Below are 15,979 nucleotides of genomic sequence, written 5' to 3'. Positions count from 1 at the left end.
CAAGAGGTCCCCTTTATGCCGCTTCAGGTCAGCATTGTGGTGCCTGACCTGATCACGAGTTCGGGATATGCCAGTGGCACTGGTGAGGTCATGAGTGAGATGGGCCCAGGCCTCCACCTTATATTGGGAGCCCTGGTACTGGCGCTGCAGCAGTCTCTGATCATGGTCTTTGACAAGGAGTCCTGCCATGACCTTGGACTCCTGAATGCACCAGCGCTGTGCCTGAAAGAACACACCTTCTCCCCTTACTGCCAAAGTGCCTGCAAGGGGAAGCTACAACCAGTTATGAGATGTATTCCTAAAATTCACAACCAACAGCAAACCAGCAAAGCAGCAAAGCCAGTAAATATTCCAAAAACAACAAAGGATTCAGTTCCCAATAAAATTTATTGTTTGTCTTGTCTTAGCACCTTGGCCATTACAGCCTTCTAAGAATACAAATTTACCAAAAAACATTCCCCTATTTATACATCAGACAATCATTTAATTAAGTTAAATAAGCAATCAATTAAATAATTAAGCATACATTTTAAAATGTTAGAGCAAACTCCTCCAATTAGCTTCTCTGTTCAAACCTCTTGGTGTCAATGTATCAAACTTCAATATAAGTACAGTTTCCTTATAAAGTAAAACATTCTTGATTAATCTTTCATCCCCTTTCTTAATAAATACTTCTTCCAAAATAGTAGCTTGCAATAAATTAGCATCACCATTATGTTTTTCCTTAAAATGGGATGCAATGGGATCTTCCAATCTCCCCTTCTTAATGTCTCTAATGTGTTCCTGCAACCTAATTCTAAATTTCCTTTTAGTTTCCCCAATATAAAAAAGATTGCATGGACACTTGAGAGAATAGATTACACCCACTTTATCACATGTAAAATAACTATGTGGTTTAAACATTTTTCCATTAATCCTGGGAAAACTTAATTTAAGAAGGGAGCATACACTACAATTATTACATGGTATAGTGCCATAAGATAATAATGAAATAGAGGGGCTAATTACTGGAGCAATAAAATAAGCTTTAACAAGTTTGTCTCCCAAATTCTGACCTCTCTTATAAGCCACATATAGTGAATCAGAAACAAATCTATGTAGCAAATCATCTCTATGTAAAAATTTCCAGTAGTGCTTCATTAATTCCCAAATCTTAATACTTAGGGTATTATACGTTGTTACAAAAAATATTTTATCTTTTTTAACTTTTTTGACTTTTTTAACCATAGAATTAGTATTATTAACACTATTAAATCTATTTCTACTATTAATCTCATGTTCATTCAAATTATACTGTATTAATTTATCAATGGACTCATAAATTAATTTCTCATTATATCCTCCCTGTAAAAACATAAATAATGTTTGATTCATTTGTTTCTGTAAATCCAATTTATTATTACAAAGCCTAGACAATCTAATCATCTCCCCATAGGGCAAGGATTGTATAGTATGAATCAGATGGCAACTAGTGCCAAACAAATATTAGCTGCCATCCTCAAACTTCCAATGAACTGTAGTTGCAATGGAGCCATTCTTCATTCCAGATAGATGAATGTCCAAAAATTAACCTCTGTACCACATTGTAAACCATCAAATTTGATATTATATACATTATCATTTATTTCCGAAAAAAATATTGATACCTCATTTAATCCCCCATCACAAACAAAAATCAAATCATCAATGTATCTAAAATAAAATAAAACATGTTGTACAAATGCATTCCTATATATATATATATATATATATATATATATATATATATATATATATATATATATATATATATATATATAATCCAACTCAAATTTAGCCATAAAGAGATTTACATACATGGGGACAAATGGTACCCCCATAGCTGTACCTCTTAACTGATTATAAATAGCTTCATCAAAACTAAAATAATTATGAAGCAAACAAAAATAAGTTAAATCAATAATATAATGAGAAGTCGGACTATCATCTAAAAAATATTGCAAGGCTTGAACTCCATCAGTATGTCTAATATTGTTATATAGACTGCTTACATCCATAGTAATCCAAAACATGTTCTGAGTCCAAAATATATTGGATATTTTATCAATAAAATCAAATGAGTCCTTAATATAAGAATCAATTCTTTCAACATAAAGTAACAGATAACCATGTATCACAATTCCTATATTGTGCAAAAAAAAAAATTTACAGCAGAAACAATGGGGCGTCCAGGGGGGTTAGCAAAATCTTTGTGTAACTTAGGAAGACAATAAAAAGTAGCTAAATTACAATTCTCAAAATTAAATTTAGTATCCAAGTCCTTTTTGGAAAAATATCCCAAACATACTCCCTTTTCAATCAATGCTGAAAAATCTTTTATAGCATTCAAATATTCAGCAATTTCACATATTTCATAAGTAGAATCATCACTTAAATGTTGCATACACATATTATAATATTGTATGTAATGAAGCACCAATATTTTATTGCCTTTATCAGAAGGCTTAATAATTAAATCACTTCTATCTGCAAGATTGTTGAGAGCAAGCCATTCATTTTTAGTCATATTATATTGCCAAGAACTATGACTATGTTCTTCAACAAGTTCCTGTATAGACAAATTAAGCATTTCTGAAAAATGTATGACAGTATTGTTGGTATAGGGGGGTTTACATTTGCTTTGAAGATCAATACCACTAGTATCCAATAGAGAATAGGCATTTGAAGAAGTGCTAACACGCAAATCATCAGATAAACAAGAAAATAAACTGTCACCTTCACTATCAGTTTCAAAATTATGTTCAAAATCATTATGTTTTAACTGCTTGTCCCCTTGTGCATCAAAAAAAAACATTTTAAATGTAATTTCCTAACTAATTTAAAAACTTCCTGTTTAATTAAATATAACCTAGGTACAACAGTAGGTACAAACTTCAAACCAAGACGGAGAACAGAAATATGTTCATCCGTTAAAGTATATCCAGATAAATTTACAACATTTGAAACATCTAGCAAATTAGAATCAATATTGCCATTCAAAGAGGAACAACACAAGGAAGGACAATCAGTTCCATCTACCTCATTTGTAAGTCTATTTAAATTGTCCTTCACTTGCTGTAAAATTGAAACCAATTCCTTTCTTCTTGTTTTTCCTTTTGGTGCCTTCTTCATTGTGGCGAAAATGCTGTTGGTGGGACTCAGGTTCTTGTGCTGCAGGCAATGGGGGAAAAACACGTAAATCACCCTCTGAATCTGTAGTATAACCTACCCCATCCGAGGAGGCAAAAGATATAGATAATTGTTTTTTATTATTACCTGTTTTCCCATATTGTCCTGAACGAATGTTCTGCTTGTTTCTCCACAAGAAGGCATGCCCATTTCCGTAATCGCGTACATCGCATTTGATCTTATGTAATTTAAGGTGGACCTGCTCATTTTCAAACTTATTCAATTTATCTTTCAAATTCTTAAAGATATCATTCACTTTAGAATCGCCCACTTGATTCAACAGTTGTGTGTGCATCATATTTAAATCATTTTTTAACTTAGAATGAAGTAACTGTTCCCTTTCCACCAAAATGTTTACCCACATCATAGCACAAGTATGTGCTGCAGCTAACCAGCAGTCCTTAAATGCTACATCAGTAGTATCCACTAAATCAAATGGAGTGGCTGGACTTTTGAAAGCACTCAGACCTCGGGGGGCGATGTTCAATTCCATATACCTTACTAGACCCAGGAGATTGAAATGTCAGCATGTTTCATGAAAAATTAATTTTTCAAAGTTGTCACTATTGTCCTGTATCTCTTGTGGAAAGGAAACATTTGAATTCTCGCCAATACCCCCAATACCTCGCCAGGTGACTGATGTGGGACTCCTGGTTCGCGGCCCGCTCCATTGCAGCTGTGGGGGACATAAGAGGAATATTTAGCTATACTTATCCATGATATACTTGAGCTGGCAATTATTACACACATACTGGGGTGATACACACGGCTGGAGCATCCCCTGCCACTCTAGCATCTTGGAGCCACTCCTCCAAGAGGTCCCCCTTATGCCGCTTCAGGTCGGCATAGTGGTGCCTGACCTGCTCACTAGTTCGGGGTATGCCAGTGGCACTGGTGAGGTCATGAGCAAAATGGTCCCAGGCCTCCACCTTATATTGGGAGCCCTGGTACTGGCCCTGCAGCAGTCTCTGATCATGGTCTTTGACAAGGAGTCCTGCCATGACCTTGGACTCTTGAATGCACCAGCGCTGTGCCCGAAAGCACACACCTTCTCCCCTTACTGACAAAGTGCCTGCAAGGGGAAGCTACAGCCAGTTATGAGATGTACTCCTGCCTCTTGGGTTTAAGTAGGGCCAATTTCCCGTACTTTTCTGTGATTGGCCAGTTTTGAAAAGGCTAAGCTATGGGAAAACCTGCTTACCTAAGGTTGGCATTGCTTAAATGGGTATACCACTGGGCACAATGGGTTAGCTGGTCTACACATTCCTTACACCTCCTATGCTGGCCTGTGCAGTGCTTAGTGTTGTTTACATTAGACTTTGCATTATATTTCCTTTTTGGCATTGATTTCTTATTCATTACATCTTATATATCTGCCTGGTAACCATGATTAATGTGTACATGCACCCTATGGGGTCCTTGTGTTTTATTGGGGACTTCAACACTCTATTACAATTACACCTCGCTTCTGGGCTTACTGCTGTACTCCAGTTCACATATTTATGTTATGTAGTGTGTTATGGAACATATGTCTATGTACTGATTCCTTTCACAGGTTCAGTTTGGTTTTATTATGATGAGGATGTCTTTGCTGATACCTCATTCTTCTGTACTTCTGTGATGGCTTGGTGGTTAACTACTGTGACTATAGTGTATAGGATCCTGGGTTCAAGACCTGCATGGCTGTTTATTTTGTTGATGGGCAGAACAAGGGGCCATTGGATACAGAGTGATTAAGGCACTTTTGAGCAGTTGTAAGTGGGTTTGCACAGCGGTAAACACTGCTAACCTGCCGTTACATCTGCTTACAGAGAGTTAGCTTTTGAACTGCTTAACCAGTGTAGGCATTGCTTACCACCAAGCAAATGGGCTTAAGCCCACTTACTAGTGCTTAAATATGTTTACTATTGCTTATTTGTACTTAAACTACTTACTAGTGCCTCATTCATTATGACATGGACACCTCACATGTGCATTTACTGCAGTACTCCAGTTTATAAAAATATGTTATTTAGTGGGTTATGCAACATAAATATTACTCATAATGTGCTTTGCCATGGAAAATGGAATTTGCTGCAGTGGGACTTGAAACAGGAATGCCTGCTCGTAAGGCAGATGCTCTGCCCACTACACTATTGCTATGCTGGTGCATTTGCATATATCTTCCTTGTTATCCTCTTCAGCCATTTAAGCTGCATTAAGTGTAGCTAAGCGATGGGCAAACCCGCGCACCTATGGTTAGCTTTAATGAGATTTAAAAAAAAAAAAATAAAGGGTTTCTTCATTTTATTTATGTATATTGTTACTGTTGTACATAAGGGGGACTGTTGGTGGGGATATACGGACACCTATGAGTGGTCTTGCTCATTTCATACCCCTTTCTGCTATTCTTCATTGCCTGGGCATGTTTATTATGAGAGCTCTACTCTCAGACACGCCTCCTGCACTCTTATACGCTCTGTGTAAGCCTAGGAGCTCAGGCAGTGCACCTCATTACTATGCATGACTCGCTGCCATCCTACTCCTTAACGGCCACCTCCATGCATGACTAAGCTAGTCCTGCAAGGTGGAATAGTAAATCTGGGGGAAGTTATTAAGCACCTATCTGATAAAAGAAAGGTGCTTAACAAAGTTTTGTTAAGCACCCCTTTGTGCTGTTAAGTTCTAGTTTTGTGCTAGAGCATGACAGTGGTCAGTAGTGGTCACCAAACAAAATGATGAGATGTTAAAACTGCTTTAAAAGCTGTAAGACACTTCACTGTCACATATGTAACTGTGGCAGAGTAAAGTATCTAAAAGCTTTTAAAGGCATGCATTCTCTAGTGGGGCAGTTTGCTTCAAATTGTTGTCTATGTGGCAACATTAAGTGTTTTATGATCTTCAAGTCTGTAAAGCACTTTTGCTGCTAGACTTGTTTTTTTCTGTAATTGGTAGCATACTCTACAAAGAATTAGGAATGGTTCTATTAAATCAAATATCAGCTATGTTGTCTTGTCATGGGTATCAACATTCACCTCTCATGCTTAACTCTGCTCTCATGGTGTGTTTCTTACAAATCTATAAGAAGTTGGTTATGATCTGTAACAACATTCTACCAGTGCTACCAGGCTCTGGAATTTAGTAAAATATTACAACAGTATATATCATGTATGGGTGAAAGTTACTGTGGGATTCGTTCCTTACAGGTATAGTTTAAAGCCAGGCAAGAGTAAATGCCATTGTAACCTTCATTCAGATATAAGATATTGCTATTATACCATTTTTTATTATGGTTAATGCTTCATAGTTTACTGTTTTGACAGAAGTGCAATAAAATCTATCTATCTTACTATCAACATATCTATCTGTCAATCAGTCTATCTATTTATCCTATTGGTCTACTTGTTTTTCTGTCTGCATAGCTGTCTTGCTCTCTGAATGGCTATCTACATTCTGCTCATTCATTGTCCCTTCCTATACAGCTTTGAATAGGTGTTGGTCTTTTATTAGTTCACTCTGCCTACCTTTGTAAAACATAATGTAGAAAGAGATCACTATCCAAATACATTTTAGACATTAGATATTATTTAAGTGTTACATTTTAAGCCAAATCTTGGAGGTTTTTTTATAGTTTTTGTACTGGCACACATATTTTTGTACAAGGGATGTAATATATAGTGAGATAGTGCAATGCATTATGCAAAATTGTACAAAAAGCAGCCATGCTGAGGACATGAAAAGTTCAGAGATATATAGAATGCAGCAGCTCAGTTCTCAAAACTGTTCAACAGTGTATGTAAATAAGTATATATGTCGATGCAAAAGAAATATACATGCAAATAATATGCAAATATTTGCAATAAAGAAAGCAGTGTTATTCAAAGACCAATATAAAGGCATTGCTGTATGATCACGGGTGTCCATATTGTACACCAATAGTGTCAGAGTTCATATATGGAGCCATAATAGTACCGACAGGAACTACAGCAAAACAGCACTGAAATCTTAGCTGCTGTTGATGCCAGTGCCACTGGCTGTGTTGTGTGTTGAGGCCATCAGTGTCAATGTTATAGATACAGGAAGTGCCCTATATACCAACTAACCGACAGAGTTTAGACTACTTCAGAGTGGACAGAGATACTATAAGGAATCTTGTAGACCTGTGTCACCCATATGCAAAATCAAGGAGTATGTGTTGTGTGCCATTTCCTGTGGACACCAAGGTATGTGTACCTCTCGCTATTCTAGCCATAAAGACCATTCAGTGTCGTACAAGGGACACATCACAAGCCTTTGCCTCACATATACTTAACCAGTTTCTTAGAGTAATACTTCAGCATGTGGATGATTTCTAAGGTCATCAGAAGAAAGACCCAACACAAAGCATGCAATCTATGATATTGCATGCTTCTTTGAGGTCCTTACAGTTTTAGATTGCACCTGAACTGCAGTAATACCTCCAGCTAGGCCAAAATCACAAATATGCAGCAATAGGAGGGAGTACCACACCCTGAATTGCCAGGTGGTATGCAATACAGACAATAATGTATACAATGTGTCTGTACTTCACTCAGGCAATTCCCATGATTCACGTTTGGCACATCTGATCTATAACAATGACTCCTGCAAAGTGATTTCCCACAGGAACTATGGTCAGTAGGTATAGGCATACTATAGGCATAACTGGTTCTACATACTGAAAATCTTCATGTAGGTTGCAGGTGCTGTATAAATATGTTTTTTATCTGTTATAAGTGATGCTGCATATGATTTGCAGCTATGGCTCATGACCCTGGCAAAAAGCCCATAAACTAGGTAGGATATGTCCTGCACCACTGGTTATTCTGAGAAACATAACATCATAGAATGGGTCTGTGAACTGCTAAAGGGCTGTTGCATTGTCTACACACATACAGTGCAGACAAAGGTAGTAAGATAATTCATTTATGCACCATGCTATATAGCATCATCCTATAAGCAGGCTACACAAGTATATACCAGAATTGTAGTACCTGCTGTATGACACAAAGCAGCAGGTGTGGGATAGGATTGGGATTTTGAGGATGTCAAAACATTTGCTGCAGTTACATAGCCTAGACAGTGACAAGCACAATACTTTGAAACACTGATAAAGTGGCTATGTCTGTTCAATAAGTACAGGCCATGACAAACATAATGTGACAGTGTCACATAGAAGAAATTGATGTATGAAGCATTACAGTCAAGCTATGTTAGTCAGTGCATATGGTCTGTCAACACTGTGCATCAGATATTACCACATCCACACAGGCAAGAGGGTGGTTTAAATCACAGTAAACATAATTTACAAAGGTAACAGGGACAACACAGTGACAGCTGGCTGCAACATTACAATGGTAGAATTATATGTCATGGGAGATGTAGTTGGTAGTCCCATATTTTGAATGTTTTTTGGGTATTAGGGATCACTTGCCTGAGTGTACAGTGCTGACTAGCAATGTCGGACAGGTTACATTCTGTGGCCAGGATGTAGAGTTACTTTAAGATCTCACTGGTGAAATTTTGTGGCCAGGATGTGGTGGAGCTATAGGATTTCACTGGTGACATTCTGTGACCAGGATGTGGATGAGCTATGGGATCTTACTTGTGGCCTTCTGTGGCCGGGATGTGGTGGAGCTATGGAATCTTACTGGTGACATTCTGTGGCCAGGATATGGAGGAGCTATAGGATTTCAATGGTGACATTCTGCAGCCAGGGTGTGAAGAAGCTATGGGATCTCACTGGTGACATTCTATGGCCAGGATGTGGTAGAGTTATAGGATTTTACAGGAGTTTGATGTTAATGTGTCCTCAGGTTAGAGACTAACAGTCATTACTGCCCAGGAGAAGGGGGGGGGGGCATATATTATGTTATCCTATGATATTGCAGTGTGTGTGTGTGTGTGTGTGTGTGTGTGTGTGTGTGTGTGTGTGTGTGTGTGTGTGTGTGTGTGTGTATGTGTGTGTGTGTAGTTTGAAAAGGCCTCTGAAGTGGGATATCACATCCAAAATGGTCCACAGTGCCAGAGTCGACAGATTCAGTTGTGTCTGCAATCCTTCTCATGGATGTGCCAGAGGAAGCAGTTTGTGCCATCAGTGCCCTCAGTAGAATGATTGTCTCATTATGCTAACAATCTAGATCACTATGGAGCTGGCACATGTCTTTACACATGCCACACAGCAGACATATCAGCTCCATACTGAAATGTGTAGCAGCTGACTGTGACTAGATTGGACATTTAATGCTTAATTCTGAGTACCACACCCATAACAGGGGCAGTATGGATGATGTGTTGGTGTCAGATACCTCTGTGTACCTGACTTTTAGTGGGTATGCCCAATTCATAGGTAGTATGCATGGCTGTTGGAGCAGGCACAGGGGGAGACTCTGTGGAGATGTCAGCTGCTAGACATTAATCTGGCTCTTTTGATGCTATGAACCCAGCATATACAGCCACAGGGCCTTTGTTACCTGTAGGTCTTGGTGATCCAACCCCAAGGAGTGTCACAGCCAGTACCTATGTCTTCAGACTGCGATCCATGTGTATTTGTCATCCCACCCCAAGGAGTGTCACAGTCAGTGCCCCTGTCATCACACTGTGATCCATGTGTATTCGCATTGTCATCATCATCATCATCATCATCATCATCATTTCTCACATCTGTAGTGTTGACATCAGCTCTTTGTTGCATATCTCTCTATGGCTCTTCATTATCACAGCCTGTGAATACATAGCAAATAATGCACCATAGTTAGCCAATGTACATACAATAATGCCATAACCGTGTGACATGTATACAAAAAACAGTGAAACAGACTCACATTCATTACCTTGTTGGGCAGGAAGTTGTATTTATAGACTGGAAGTGTCTATGATGACAAATATGCATGCTTCCAACATTCATATCCTGCACTCAGTACCTGTGTATGCACTTAGTGTAGAAAACTCTAATAGTCAGCATAAATTTAGTGCTTCACAACTGTAGACACAAGTGGTTTTGCAATGCCCGCACCCACATCTAAGCACTCAAAAGGAATGACAGGTTCTTTCTCTAGACTGGACAGTTTTATTAAGATTTATTTCACCTATATTAATTGTGTTTTCCTTGGTAGCCCAGCCCCTAGAGTGATACTATGCCCTACAGTTTCACACACCTCTCCTGGCATGCAAAATCATATTGGAAACTCTCTTCTGAACATACCAAAGTGACCTCTGTAAGCTCCCCATAGTAATCACATCATACACCAGGGCCTGCCTTACTTGACCTTTGACCAGTTGGACTGCACTTTTTTGCCCAGTAAGCATGTGGCATGCAGGAGTACATAATTTTCTGGCTCACTAAACTTCTCAAGTTTTGTCTTTCACCGTTAGCCATTGTAGCCATTGTTGTATCTGTATACTTGGACTGAATATTTCATAATGTGACTATACATGCTATCATCCACAATGCCATTGCTACTGATCACAGCAACTCCCCCCCCCGCACACCCCAAAAGAAGCATACATGGCTTCTGTTGCATCGGTGTGTAGCCTGAATGATGGATTTATCACCACATGTGTACTTGAATACCCCAATGCCTTCATGTGTATGTAGCTTGCAGTACTAATAGTGTGCTTATAGATAAAATATAGAAGCAAACCTGTGCATGCAGGAATGGCAGACAGCAAGGAAATGAGCAATGTAGCAACTATTTATTTTTATTTATTTATTTATTTAACATTTGTTGACCGGGAAAGTCCAACTAGGTTCCACAGATCCTGTTTTCAGCGGAGGCCCGGGGAGAAATGCTCCAGAAGCATGTCTTTGCTAATTAACTAATGCTGGATGACAAGGTAATATGCTGTTAACCATGTAAATATGTGCTACATGTCATCTAGGAAGAGATGCAAACATAGAAGCATGGAGATTGTCACATAGACCATTGCTGTTGCCAGGATCTGTACCAATATATACTAATGATAAATAAGTACTATATATCACAACTAGAAGCTAGTCACCCATGTCAGAAAAAAGATCATAAAAGCCCTGCTGCATCCAGCATGTGGAAAATAGATTGCTTAGTCAGTGATTAGCACATCAGTCATCATTATCACAGGGTCAGAATGATACAACAGGACACACATTGCATCAATCATTAGTGCTACTCTAACACAGTCTAGACTGCCCATACTGACGGCTCACAATATCGCTCGTCTTGTGTATTCAAATAAGACGATGAGGCTTGGGTGTTCATTTAAATAGTTTATTACACACAAACACATCAGGATGGATGACTGGAACATCATTAAACTTAAACAAACTAACTTGACTGACTGCTACACACATACATGCTTTCACTCTGGCTGCTCACTCAAAATGGCACTCATGCGTGCATGCGCTCTGTACTTATATGCACGTGCCCACTGACCAAAATGCTTCTTAAAGGTACATCTCACACACTGATCTACATCCTCCCTCTTTAACTAGTCTGTCTTGCAATAAAAAAATGACAATTGAATAGGCATGCAAATTATACAGACATATACAAACAATAACAATCATGCCCAGGTTGCCATGTATCTAGGATTAGGTCTTGAGATACAACCTGACCTGGGTTTAGCAACAGGGACAGTCAATGGGAAATGTTCTGCTTCTGGATTTTCAGGGATACTTTCAGGAACAGAAACAGATGATGAAATGTTCTCTGGAACAGGAACATTGGACAAATCACTCTGAGAATTAGAGTCTCCATTACATGCAAGATGCTGTAACACTGGCTCAGACACCAGTAATAAATGTTTCCAATTCCTCCTAAATTCCACCCCTTGCAATTCCACGATGTATGATCCTGGTTCATAGGTGTTTACTAGGCTAATGACCACTAGGGCCTTTTTAAGCCTAGCCATACATCCTAAATCTCTGACAAGTTCTGATACCCTTGAAAAGTGTAAGCATGGGCCTGGGAGATGAACCATTTACAGGTTACCTGTTTGCATTAGAGACATAGCTGCCAAACCAGGGATGAATTTCCAGTTTCCCATCCAAATGTCCAAGTTCCACTTGAATTGGGTTAGGGAGGAACTCTGCTTCACATGGATGGGGAGCCTATTCCATAGATGGGGTATTCTCTGGGATACATACCTATCTCTCTGGCAGGTCCTATTTATATTATAGACAATGTTTAAGTTTTTAGAACAGGTAATTCTGCTACTGTTTGTTTTGCAGATATGCAGGAGGTCCATCAGAGTTGGGTCTGACAATGCCCTGTATGCCAGGCATATATCCCCCCTCAAAAGCCTATAGGAGACAGAATACAGGGATAGGGCCTTGAGGCAGTCTGCATAGGACATATTAGTTGCGCCCTGTATTCTTTTTGTGAGGAACCTATGTGGACGTTCCAGCTGTTGGATATGCCTGGTTAGGTACATACCAAAGGGTGCATTGTACTCAATGATAGGTCTGATGAACGCTGAATACAGTACAACAATGACTTCCTTGGACTTAGATGCCATACCTTTCTTTATAAATTACACAACATAAAATGATTTCCTCACCACTGTAGACACATGATGATCAAAGGCTAGATTACTATCTATGTGTGTGTTCCTGTGTCCCTGATTACTGGGTCAGCTCTAAGGGGTGTGTTGTCAATATGATAGTTACCAGGGATGGATGACTTCCCAAAGGATACTATTATGCTTTTCTTGGCATTTAGTTTTAGTCCATGGCTCTGACACCACCTATTTGTCTGTGTCAGCCCCTCCTGGAGAACATTTGTGTCAGTGTGAGATTCAGTTACAGCTCCTAATTTGCAATCATCTGCAAATTTGGTCAGCCAGAGACCACTGACATTGGCCTTGACTTGTGAGATGTGAATGCAAAAAAAAGCCGTCCAAGGACTGATCCCTGACAGACTCCACTTGTGACTGTTCTCTTTGTAGAGGTGGACTCCCCTATTCTAACTTCTTGGGTCCTGTCTGTGAGCCAGTTGGCTATCCACCAGATGACATACAGGTTTGTACCTAACCTCTTGAAGTTTGTCAACAATGCCTGGGTGGGGTATTGTGTCAAATGCCTTGGTCAGGTCAGGTTCTTCACACAAATGTTTCACAAGTACAATCCAATCAAATTCTTTTGCTGTCTGCATCTTTACTATCTCTTCTTCTTCCAACAGATTCAGAGGTTTGCTGGTTTTGTCATAGTAGAACTTTTGGGACAAGCTTTTTTTTAGAAATTGGGCTTTTACTGCTTTGTTGTTGTTAGTACTTGGAACCAACAAATTCTTATTGATTGGTAGTGTGGTTCTGGTTTGTCTCGATGTAAGTCTCTGAACAGGTGAACCAAGTAAATTATTTCCGAATGGAATGTTTCTAAGATTAAGCAATTTTAGAAAAAAACATCAGTATTGTCTTGTTTGGATTTCTCTAACAGCTGTTTTGCACTTTGAACTGCACGTTCAGCCAAGCCATTTGATTGTGGGTATTCAGGACTACTAGTAACATGAACAAAGTCCCATGTTTCAGCAAACCTTTGGAACTGCTGACCTGTAGACTGTGCACCATTGTCATAAATGCCCTTGTGCGGACTACCATTGACAGAAAAATGTCGCTTCAACTTTGTAATAACAGCACTGGATGTTAGGTTAGGAAGAGGCCAGTCTCCAACCAATTTGAATAAGAGTCTACTAACACCAAGTAATGTTGCCCATTTCATTTGAAAATATCTGTGGCTACTGTCAACCAAGGTAGTTCAGGAATCTGGCTTAACTGAAGTGGTTCTTTTTGTTGATGCGGTTTAGTACTATTACAAACAGAACAAAATGACTGCGGTGGTGGTGCTGCGGTAGCGTTGTCGCCTCACAGTAAGGTGTTGTCCTGTTCGATTCTCAGTTAGAGCGTCTTCTGTGTGGAGACGTGTGAATGGGCGTACCTTTGTTGAAGGTTGTGCATCAGGGCTGGCAACTCGGCATGTAAAAATCTGTTGCCGATCATTAGTGGACCGGAGTTCCGCTGTGGCGACCCCTAACTGGGAAAAGCCGAAAGACACAATAAACAGAGCAAGATGAATGTACCTTCTCAATATCTTTTGACATAGAAGGCCAAAATACTAGACCTCTCACCCTTCATTTAGTAGAATCAGTTCCTGGGTGGCCACGATGCAAGTTTAATATACTCTTGTTGCAAGGATGTTGGAACAATTACTTTTGGAAATTTATGATGATACCATCTTCTATCAAAATCTCGTCTCTGTAAGGAAAATACTGCTGCACGTCTACTAGTAAACAAGATTGCTTTGATGGCCATCCTTGACTGATAAAATGGTTGAGCTTCTGGAGAACTGGATCTGAAGTTGTGTGAGTTCTAAGCTCATCAAGACATGGAAGAAAAAAGTTTCACTTCCATGACTTCAAAATCAGGTTGGCCATTCTTATGCTGTTCAGTGTTTTTTTTTCTGGGTGATTGGGATAAAGTATCAGCAAGGTAAAGAAGTTTGCCTTTTGTGTAAACAAGATTGAAACTGTACTTTTGCAGTTTTAACATCATGCATTGCAATCTCACAGGAGCTGTGTGCATTGGCTTTTTCAAAATAGTGACTAAGGGTTGGTGATCAGTTTCTATTTGAATAGGTCTGCCATATACTGTATAATCATGAAACGTCGAACATGCAAACACAATTGCCAAAAGCTCATTCTCTATTTGAGCATACTGCATCTCAGTTTGGGTTATAGTTCTCAATGCATGGGCTACTGGTCTACCCTCTTGAAGAATGATTGCATCAAGACCAAACTTTGATGTATTGCAGGAAAGAGTTACTGGTTTGTGAAAATCATAGTGGGTAGACTGGCAATTTTCTGTTTCACGACATTAAATGCTCTTTGGTGTTGTTCTAACTAGGACCAAGAGGTTACATCTTTGGATGTCAGCTCTCTTAGCGGTGTTGAAAGTTGACTCAAATCTGGAATTAACTTGTCCAAACAGTTGACCATGGCAAGAAAATGATGTAAGGCTTGGACATTGTCTGGAGCTGGCATCTCAAGAATAGCTGTTTGCTTGGATCTGGTCATAAGCCAGAACTGGTAAACAAATGACCCACATAAATGACTTCTTGTGGCCTGAATTTACATTTCTGAGGATTCAGCTCAAGATTCACTTCATGATCTCGTTCCAGAACTTTCCTGATGTTTCTATCATGTTCATCTTCAACATTGCCTCCTACAAGCATATCATCTAGTATAATAGCGCATGGATAGCCAGAAAAAAATTTGTTCCATCTCACATTGAAAGATTTCACTGGCAGAATTCATCCCAAATGGCATTCTCAAAAATCTGTACCTTCCAAATGGTGTACTGACTGTGGTTAGCAATGAAGATTTTTGATGAAGAAAAAATTGCCAAAGTGAACTTGTTGCATTTAAGACAGAAAAAACAGTGGGATTTGGCATGAGGGCAGCAACTTCTTCGAGTGTACGCATAGGATGAACAGGTCATTTTAGTGCTTTGTTCAAATCTCTTGGATCAATACATATTCTAATATCATCTGTGCTTTTCTTATGAGCTACCACCATGTAGGATACCCATTCAATTGGTTCTTCTACTGTACAAATTACTCCTAGCTGTACCATTCTGGGTAGCTCAGCTTTGACTCTGTTCTGCATAGTTACTGGAACTTTCTGTACTGGTCTGATGACTGGGCTTACCTCATGGTCTAACTTCATGGAGTACACAACTGGAAGTTTGCCTAGTTTGTCTTCGAAAATATCAGCATAGCCAGAAAAAAAATAGTTTGGGTGAA

This window comes from Protopterus annectens, chromosome 1.part2 (assembly GCF_019279795.1).
Source record: "Protopterus annectens isolate FY-2018-M chromosome 1.part2, PAN1.0, whole genome shotgun sequence".
Classification (NCBI taxonomy): Eukaryota; Metazoa; Chordata; order Ceratodontiformes; family Protopteridae; genus Protopterus; species Protopterus annectens.
Note: the sequence above shows the minus strand (reverse complement) of the source record.